The sequence below is a fragment of the Crocodylus porosus genome, unplaced genomic scaffold (assembly GCF_001723895.1).
Source record: "Crocodylus porosus isolate Cpor-Errol unplaced genomic scaffold, CroPor_comp1, whole genome shotgun sequence".
Lineage (NCBI taxonomy): Eukaryota > Metazoa > Chordata > Crocodylia > Crocodylidae > Crocodylus > Crocodylus porosus.
In genome coordinates, this window is record NW_017728911.1 from 40,022,218 (window position 1) to 40,032,695 (window position 10,478).

Consider the following 10,478-nt stretch of genomic DNA (forward strand, 5'->3'; position numbering starts at 1 on the left):
TTTCTGGCCTATAAAGTGTATTGGGATGGCCAGGGGGACATTTATGACAGGAGTGCCCGTGGGCCAGTCAAGAACGGTGCTGGATTGCCCCTGCTCCAAAGAGCTCAACTCAGCATGCAAACCAGACAAAGAGGCATAGGGTGGGAACAAGGGTAGGTGGTGGTTTGGCGGGGGGGGGGGTGGTCATCATATACTAATTAGAACAGTGTTTGTCACGTAAAGAGCTCACCATGAGATAAAAGTGATGTTCTCCCCATCGTGCTGCCTGGGCAACCTGGATCCAGCGTAATGAAGTGCCAGGGCTGGAAAGGGAAATCAAGCGTCCCGACTCCCGGTCCTTTGCTCTGCACTAAACTGCGCTGCCCTCGCACATCCCCAGATACGCAGGGGAGCGCGTGGGTCCTGCCTTCCTGCTTTTTGTTTCATTCGGGTTTGTTCCAGATTGTCGTAGCCTTCTGCATAAATCGCAGGGCCATCAGGGTTGCCGTATCACAGTCGGTCTTGTCAACTGGAAGGTTATTTAACTCTAGGGCATTGAGCATCTGCTGTGCTATTTCAGTCCAGTGGACATGTTCTTGGAGGGCTCTGCCAAATTTGTAATGAGTGTATTATCACAGCTACCCAATCAAACCATTTAAAAGTTGGAAGCATCAGCCCCTGCTTCCTTTAGGGTCACAGGAGGCCCCCTCCTCTTGTTTTATAGATGTCATGATGGCTCTACTCTTTTGAAAAACCTATCAGGGTTTTGGATGGGGAGCAGTGAACCTGGCAGAAGGATTCTGGGTAATGGCAAAACTTGCCTTGTACCAGGCAACAAAAATGGTTCAGAGGGGCACAGGACTGGTGAGGAGAGGCTGTGGGAACTGGGCTGATTTAGTCTGGAGAAGAGGAGACCGAGGGGGATTGAACAGCAGCTGTCACCTCCCTGCAGGGGGGCTGCAAAGAGGATGGAGATGGACTGTCCTCAGTGGGGGCAGACGACAGAAGGTGCAATGGGCTCAAATTGCAGCAAGGAAAGTTGAGGTTGGATATTAGGAAAAACTCTCTCACTAAGAGGGCGGCGAAGTACTGGGACAGGTTACCCAGAGAGGTGGTGGCATCTCCATCCTTGGAGGTTTTGAAGACCCAGGTAGACAAAGCCTTGTCCGGGATGATGTAGTTGGTCCTACTTTGAGCAGGGGTTGGACTAGATGTGACCGCCTGAGGTCATATCCAACCCTAATTTTCTCTGATTCTCTGTGATTATCTGGTCCATTTCCATTGCTGAGACCTTTTTTGGGTTCTTAGATGTTGTCTGTAGTTGATGGTAGACTGGATGCAATAATCAGTGGCCAGGAATTGGTCTGGTTTCCCTGGGATGGACCCCTACTGTGGGTAAGAGCAACACACTGATAGAGCTCATCCTGGGGGACTGAAACTACAGCAAAACAGGTGGAGATCAAAAGTCAAGGGACACTTACATTCGTATCAAAATCCTCTGCTGGGAAAAGCCTTGCAGACTCCTTGAATGACTCGTCTGGTGCACTGGAGCCAGTGAGGATGGAGGCAAAGTTATAAATGCGCTTAATGTTGCTTTTTTTTCTTTAAAAAAAGGAAGAACATCACCGCCTCTCCTCTGCAGGTTCGGATGCTGCTAGTGCTGTGCAGCAAGCAGATGGTCCCAGAATTAATCCTCCAGTTTTTTCCCCCCTAGTCGGGGGAGTCATCAAGAACCGTTGGCTGTGGCTGGCCAAGGCTGCTGCTGCAGTCCTCCTCACCTGATTTATTATCTCTGCTGAACACACAGAGGAGACGATTCTTCATGGGAAGAGAAGTTGGCAACTTGAAATGGTCCCTTGGATGCAGCGAATGTTTGGTTTGTGAGCATTCATTCAAAGCAGTGAAGAGAGAGAGAGGGGAAAAAAAGAAGAAAAAAGCTCTAGCAGTGAAAGAGGAAGATAAAGAAAAGACAAATCACAGACACTTGCAATGCCGTAATACAATAAGGCGGCTAATATTTTTATTCAGAAAGTCTGGGACAGATAGGTACTCCAAACGGCTATAGCTAATGTGAAATTAGTTTTGCATATTCAAGAAAGTAAACACGAGAGCCCGTTTGGGCTTCTGCAGAATTACAGAAATTAGAAATGGAAGAAACCTATTAATTCATCTTTCCATTTCCCCAAGGCTATTATAGGATTGTTCGCTACTGCAAATTATTTTTAGTATATTGTCCAATCTATTTCAAGTCTCATGAGATGGGGGTGGGGTTTTTATTCCCCTCTCAGGGAATTTATATGAAAGAAAATTGAATTGGGTTCAGCTACAAGAAAAATTGACCCAGAGATGGATCAGACCATTATTATGAGGGTTAAAAATGATCACGTGCATTTCTTTCTTCTTTCTCTGCTGAGTCCCTCTCTCCTCTGATTTGCCCAGGAGGGAGGCACAAGTACGGAGGTGTTTCTCCCCTTTCTGGAGGCAATTCCTTGCTCAAACTCAGGCATATTGGAATTCCCATTAGAGAGCTCAACATAGGAATTTACCTAAGGAAATTTGCTTAAATATCCAAATTTCCAATGCCCGTCTGCCCCCTAACAACTCTGCGTGGTGACCCAGTAACTGCAGGGCTATTGGACAGGCAAACTGTACTTTAAATGGGATCTAACTATATTTCATACATACCTTGAAATGCTTCTACTGCCTTCTTTGCTTCAACCTTTTGATGCGGTTGGCTGACATGGGTGCGGCTATGATTAAAACCATGTTTTAATCTTGGGGGAGACCCACATTATGGCTGGATCCCTCAGTACTCTTGCTTTGGTTGCTGTATATGTGAGGCTTCGAAGACTTTGATTTGCTGTCCGCTCTAGCTTTTATGTTTCTAGTCGCTGTGTGTGCAAGTGTCCCCAAAACTGCTCGACTTGTTAGGGAGGAGACGCGTACACCGTGCTCTCTTTCAGCTGATTCTGTCCTTTCATCCTGTTGCTTTCTCTCATCCTCAAGTCAAAATTGTTTTTAGGTTGCAAGGGTATTTTTGCGTTCAATGTGGAAGCATAACCGTTTGGAGGGGTTTCGCTGCTGAATAGGCCTCTCATGACTATTTGCTGCTGACTGAAGTGCGCAGCACAAGTTCTCGTCTCTGCCAGAGCAATTCTAAACAATTTAGAAAATTGTTTTGGTGGCTGTTTCAGTTAGAGACCCAGGGGGAATAGAACTGCATTTGGATGCTTACTTTTAAAAGATTATGTTCAGGCCAGTAATTCAGAGGGTAGACAAGGCCCCTTTGACTCTCTTTCAAAATACAGAAAGGTTCAGTCATTAACCCTGGAAACTCAGCTGCTGTGTCTGCCCAATGACACATGCAGCACGGCATTTTTATGGGCTTTTCAGTGTTGACGGCCTTAGCTGCACCCTCCGTGCCCTAGTGAAATGCTGGCATGTCACAGGAGGTATGTTGGGATTGACACGCAACTACGGAGGTGTGATTTTGCCCCTTTTTCGTAGCTGAATGTGCAACCTGGCTGCAGGGAAAGGTTACTTGATGCCTGCCAATGGGGCAGAGTTCTCCATGCAGGATCAGGGCTCTGGCCCTGTTTGAAGGGCGGGCGGACAGTCTCCACTATGGATCTTGTAACATCCGCGTTCGTTCCCTTTTTCACTGCTCCCGGAAGCCCTCCTGGCATCTGTTCCAGGTCTGCTGCTACGTCCTGAGCCCTCAAGCCACAGTAAGGTATGAAAACCAGCAGCCATGTGCAGTGAGCAATGTGCATCTATAATACGGGAGGCTGGGTGTTTCTCCATCCAGCTGAACTTCACCATCCTGGAAAGCCGAAGCACTCATCAAGTAGGGGTCCTGAAGGTGACAGGAGAAGTGGGCTGCACACGTGTGTCTTGCAGGATCGGCTTCCCCTGCTCCAAGGGTTTGAAGGCCTTCCTGCCAATATTTCACCCTTTCCACATCTCACAGAAGGGAGCGTTTGTCCTAGAGCAGCAAGGGCTTTGGCTTTGAATTGTCAGTGGAAGCGAGACCGTATTTGAATATCAGGATTTAATTTTATAGGGCTTACACGTAACCCAAAATATTAGTTTAACATTACCACTGGATAAGTCAACACAGGCGGAAAAAATCGTCCAAAGCCTTTTTTTTTACCCACTTTTCTTTCACCTTTGAAGATGAAACTGAATCTCCGCTGCTAAGTTATAATGATTTATTGGTGGGTTGAGAAGCTGGGTTTTTAAATACTGAATCTTTGAGCTGCTGGCAACCTTGCTCCCTATAAATCTTAACTAGTATTTCTTAGCCCTTTTATGCCAGCTGCTTTCATGCATTCAAAACCTTTTCCGTGCAGTAGCCTATGAAAATATTGAAAGGATGCCCAGAGCAACACCAGTATATGAAGGGGAAAACTTTAAGATGTTTTGTGACTATTTTTTAACAGAACCTGCCAAATCTTAATTTTTCCAGTTTACAAGTAAGAGCTCCTAACCATCTGTTTGCTGTCAACCAGTGTTTGTTTGGAGAGGAATTTTATTACTTTTTTCCATCTCACACTCCTGTTCTTACAAGTAGTTTACTGAACTTCATAAATGTCAGCTTTCATGGTTGTTTTGTAAGCAAGTCATGATTTAGGATTTAATCAAAATTGAGCAGTCAGTGTCTTTAATCAATCCAAACAGAGATCAAAACAAAGAAATGGAGACTGAAAATGAAACATTTAATGTATCCCCAGAGTCTTGGAAAAAGCCATATTTCCAATGTAATAGTTGCCAGAAATTGTTACAACAAACTCCAAAGAAGAAAAAAAATACCCCCAAAACTTCTCGTGTAAAGATAAAAATGGCTGAAGCAGTTTTGGGTTTGAAAAGTCATTGCAATCTTTTCTCTCATGCAGCACTCAAAATAAACCAAGATCAGCCTCTTCCAGTATGGTAATGATTATAGAAAGAGGGACCTTGTAATTAGGGGTGTATAAAACGGACAGTATTCGATTTGGATTCAGATTTGGCCCAAATCGGGGACAGTGATTTGATTAGTTGATTTGCATCACTGTCCCTGATTCGATTTGGCCGAATCTGAATCTGAAGATTCAATGCTGATTCAGAGAATCAGAGATTTGGCCGTAGACACAGCCGTAAATGTTTTTTCTACATACCTGGGGGTACCAGCGCAGCTCGTGAATGCTGCAATGCTGGGGCGCATGGAGCATCCCACAGGAGCACGGGGGACCCCCCCGTGTGCTCCGCGGCGAACCCGAAAGGAGACTGGAACTATTCCCAGGCCACTTCTGGGTCTGCTGCTGAGCATGCTGGGGACCCCCCTGCGCTCCTGTGGGACGCTCCATGCGCCCCAGCATGGGCCGTGCACGAGCCGCGCGGCTACCTCCGGGTTTGCCGAAAGAACGTTTACAGCTGTGTCTATGGACGAATCCTCGAATCTCTCCAAATCGATTCAGAGGATTCCGATTCGATTTGGAGAGATTAAAGGGTTTCCCGATTCAATTTGGATTCAGAGATTCGGCCACCGAATCGAGCCGAATCGAATCAGGGACCAAAGCTTCGCACAGCCCTACTTGTGATGCCCCTGCCCATATGGCAACCTCTTGACTTCAACGGGACAGTGTGTGTATAAGGAAAGGGCTCAATCCTGGTCTCCTCATTTGCCCAGGGGCTGCAGAGTAAATGCAAAGCAGCAAAAATGTGACGGTGCTGCTTTATTTCTAGCTGCCAGCTGGGCAGATTGTTTCTGTTACAGACAATCTTCCAGGAAATCTGGAGGTCCGGTGTGGTTCAAATACTTGATTGTGTCCTGAGCATGCCTGCCCATGAGCTGATACGAGTGCACACATGGGAACTGCATGCGCAAAGGCAGACGTGACACTGGACATGGAGGTATGCCGCTGCTCTGCCTCTCTGCATTGCATTGCAAGCAGGACCTTGCTTTCCAAGCTCAGCTGCATCCCATATCCTCAGCTACCGAGTATTCGTGCTGTGCACCTTGGCAGGATGAACAAATCCATTCATCTTCAGGACGCAAACCTGGTCATTCTGGGATCTGGTCATTTGAAGCCAGTCCTTAAATGAATACAATTTGCTCCTACCCTCCAAATCAAAACATGACTTCCTCTGCCTCCCCAGGCCCTGATCCTGCTACCATTGTGGGACTCTCCCCACACCATCAGTGCGTTGGATCCAGGGCCTTGGTCTGCGCAGGGCCGGACAGAGGCAATGCTTGGACATCCTGGAGGCTGGTACGCCTAGGTCGAAAGTGTCATCGCCTCCCATGTACTCTCGGGATGCAAGCCGCACAAACACCAGGAACTTCACTTCCATTTCCATGGCAACTGGAAATTTGCTACCTGGCATGTGTATCGCGACGTAGCTACATGAGCTACTGGTGTATGAAGGGGACTGGGTGAGGCTGCTGCTCTCCGACAAGCCGTTTACATTTCCCAACTTCCGTGCGTTTAAAATCTCAGCCATACAGTGGCATTCAGGCAGATTATTTTGCATTTAATTTCTGCTCGTTTCTAAAGCGGGCCAAGCTGCTATGGAAAAAGCAAGTCATCCTGATCTGGTATCCCTTTCAGTTTGGCAGGATTCCTTAAGAGCTAACACGATCAGAGCAGAGTGTTAATGATACACGCTGCTCAGCAAAACTGATATGGGTCATGAAAACCAAATTAATTGGGGTTACAACTAGAGCAATACCCTGCTGAATAATTAAGAAGTAAAACAAAACTTGGAGTAGCTTGTTGATGCATCTGAGCCTAATTACACTGTTGAGTGTGCTACAACTCATCTCTAGTGGTAGCAAATGGTATAAAGGACCGTACGAGAGCGCTAAACATTGTTATGCAGGGACCCGGTGACAAAGCAGGGGAACGAGATGGAGAAACTTAAAAGGGACAGCAGGTTTATTGAGCTAATTGACCATTTCCTGCCCAACAAGTTCCTGCATCCACAGTACCATACAATCAAATTATATCTGACACTAGAGAAGGGAAGAAATGAATATTAATCAAGGGCATGCAATGTAGCTGCATGCTGTTGGCGTGAAACCATGACCTGTGAACAGGCATGTGCTTGTCTTTTAGTACTTGTCACCACAGGGACCTTTCTCTTATGGGCAGTTGGGCTCCAAACAGCCTCCCCTACAAGAGCAGCTTCGATGTGGTCCCGTATTCTGGCTGGCAGCAGCCATCCTACCTGCCCTGGGTGGGAGAGGGAAAAGCTGTGTGTTTGCGTGTCTGCATACATAGCCTTGAACGCCTTCAGGTGGGGAAATGTGAGCCTTGCCTCTTCATTGTGGGGCCTTACCATGCCAGTTAACTGTTGCCCTTGAAGTGGTAAGGAGCAATCTCCTGGCTGGTCCTAGAGAGCGTGTGCATATCCTGGTGAGCTGCCTGCAGGGTCACAGGTGGCTGCTTATACATAGGCCCTGCAAAAATGTGACCTTACCTCCTGGCACAGGCAATGCAGACAGTACTGTAGGACGAGCTGGCTGCCTTGGCTCACTGCACACACACAGCGGGCAAGGCACCGATCCTGCAGCAAGCTGTGAGCTGCAAAGTGCTTTCCAGCGGCACGCAGAGGTTCAATTTGCATTGATAAAGGAGCTTGCAGCTGGACAGGCTACAACCTCCTCCTTCTTCTGCATCGTGCACCAGTCTTGGAAGACCCCAGGCAACTGAGTGTCGTCCAGATCCAGCACAGCTACCAGCTGGAGAGACAGCCAACTAATTACGCTGTGTTTCCGCAGCAGTGCATGTGTATGTGCGAGTATTAAAGAGGTGTTGGTAGCTAAGTCTGTGCTGAAAGTGAGTCCTTTAGCAAGGGTTAGTCCCCCCTAATTAGCCTTTCACAATTCCCTTTTGCAAGCCACAGTAAACACATATCCTTTGAACCATGACTGAGCTTTCCATGGAGCTGTTAAGTGGAGAGGTAGCCCTGCGTCGGGCTCTGCAGGGAAGGAGCTCTCTGCCTCCATCTACTGGGAAGCTGGCCGCAGAGACCAGACCACGGCATGAGCAGACTTTCCTTGCAGGCTTGCTCTTTGCCCTCCCACGTTGGGATTTTTTTGGTTTAAATTCTTTTCAGCCTTGGATGTGATGCCAACGACATGTTATTATCCTTATTGCGTGGCCGGATAAACCCTGAGTGAGAATTTGCTGTATAACCGTCCTTGGTTTTGGGGCTGGGCACATGCTAGAGGAAATGAAAGGGTGGGGGTATCCTGAAGGTAGATCTTGCGTGGCAAGGATGATGTGTGAGGCACTCCTTACCATTGATTAGGCTCTACAATGTCATGCCAGAGCTGAATGAGCCCTGGCAGCTGAAGCGCTACTGGGTATAGCTGGGATGGGAGCTGGAAGACCCAGCTGTGGCTTCACAGGTGCGGGGGACAGACAGTGCCAGGCTGGTTGTGGGATGGCGTTGTGGTTACAAGCGGCACTGTCACCACGGACGATGCAGGTGCAGCAGTGGGACGCTTTTTCATGGAGGAAGGGGAGCGTTGCACCTATCAAAGGGACATTTTTTCCCATGGGATATTCCTTCCCCAAGCAGGGGAGTCCAGACCTTGTGTGGGTAGGCATGCCAGAATCTATTTGGGGTCACAGCCCCTTCAGAGGTAAATGCTAACTGTTTTGCCTGGCTTGTGCTGAGTCTGGATGCTGGCTCTGCTGTAGACTCCCAGGCCATGTACCATTACACCAAAACTGGTCTAAGTGCCTGAAAACTGGTCTACACTCATAACAGAAAAGTTCAGGGTACTTAGACTAGTTTAAAAATGGACTGAGAAAGGCCTGGATGGATGAGGTATCAGATTGAATTGGTTTAGGTTACGCCAGTCTATTGAACTTCTGTACCAGATCCCCAGGTTAATTTGGATCTAGATCAGGGGTGAGCAGTTATTTGGGCTGGAGGGCCGCTTAGGGAGTTTCAGTGAGCAATTGCAGGCCAGGTCAACACCCCCCTGGCCCACAATGGCTCATCCAAATGCGATGGCTCTGCTTTATTTCTAGCTGCTAGCAGGGCAAGTTGCTTCTGTTACAGACAATCTTCCAGGAAATCTGGAGGGCTGGGGTGGTTCAAATACTTGTTTCTGGCCTGAGCCTGTCTCAGTGGAGACCCTGCCTTCCTACTTCATCCAGTGCCCCCAGTAGTGGGTGCAGGGCAGACAGGTTGGGGTGCTTGGGCAGCCCCCCATGCCAAGGGACCCGCTGTGAGCCAGATGAATCCCTTGGAAGGCCGGATCCAGCCCATGGGCTGCATTTTGCCCACTGTTAATGTAGATAGAGACCTCGGTGATATTGTTAGAGGGGTAAGTAATCCCAGGAGCTGTGTCGTTATGGAAGATGGTTTATGGGGCAGATGGTTTATGGAAGACTTAACTTCCTAGATATAGGCTGCAGAACAACTGCTACTGCTAATCATGGGAGGGCCCAGATATTCCTGGGTATGAGAGATGACACATGTCTCCATCAAATAGTCATTGCCCCAACATGAGAGATGATGCTATTTTAAATGCAGTTTTGGTAAGTAAAAGACTGGTTAGAGTAAAACACCGTGGATGGAGCAGTCATGAGTTGATTGGAATGAAATGAAATGGAAGAATAAGAAAAGCCGGTGGTCTGGAGCTGCGCTTCTGCATTTCAAGAGGGCAAACTCGAAAGGTCTCCCATGGTTGATCCCTCTCGAAAAGAGGCCTCGCACCTAGCAGAAGGAACAGCCCTCTGATATGCTTTTAGGAATAAAACGACAGCCTACGAGGAAGGCGGAGGAAAGAGTGCTCAGCAAAGCAAGCCATGTGTTGGAGACATCAGATGAGGCATGGGAAGGAGGGGACGGAAATCACAGGCCCAAAGCTCTGTAGGGATGGCACCAATGCAAGGCTGAATGGGCCAAAGTTTCGAAAGGCACAATACCAGCAATGCAGTCTCTAGATTTTCTAATTACTCATTGATTGACTCTTTTTGGAATCAGCCCAAACTAGGACAGAGGTCATTCAGTACCCAGTTACCCAGATTCACCGCTGAGGTGGGACTGGGCTGCCTAGCTCCTATAGCCGGGCCGTGCAGGGCTGCCTTGCTATGGTAAAGACTCCTGGGTGCGGGGTGGTGGAGCCCCATCAGCATCCATGCCTGGGGCTGGTGTCACTCCTCCCAGTTAGGTTACTGGGCCAGGACACTATTGACAAACTGTTTTCTACCAGGGTGTTTATAAGAGCAGTGACTGCCGACAGACTTCAGTGAAAGACTTGGGTTTCACCTTCTGTTTCAAAAAACAAAGAAAGATGATTTGGGAATTGCTGATTGGAAACAAGTTGGTCCTGATCCTGCCAAGACTTGAGCACTGATGTGGCTCATTGACCAGGGGAGGTGCAGCCAGGCCCAGGGCCAGTGAGGACCTAGTCAGGGAACTTCTGGTGGGTCTACACGTGTGCAAATCAGCGGGTCCAGACGATCTCCACCCCCGAGTGCTGAAGGAATTAGCTG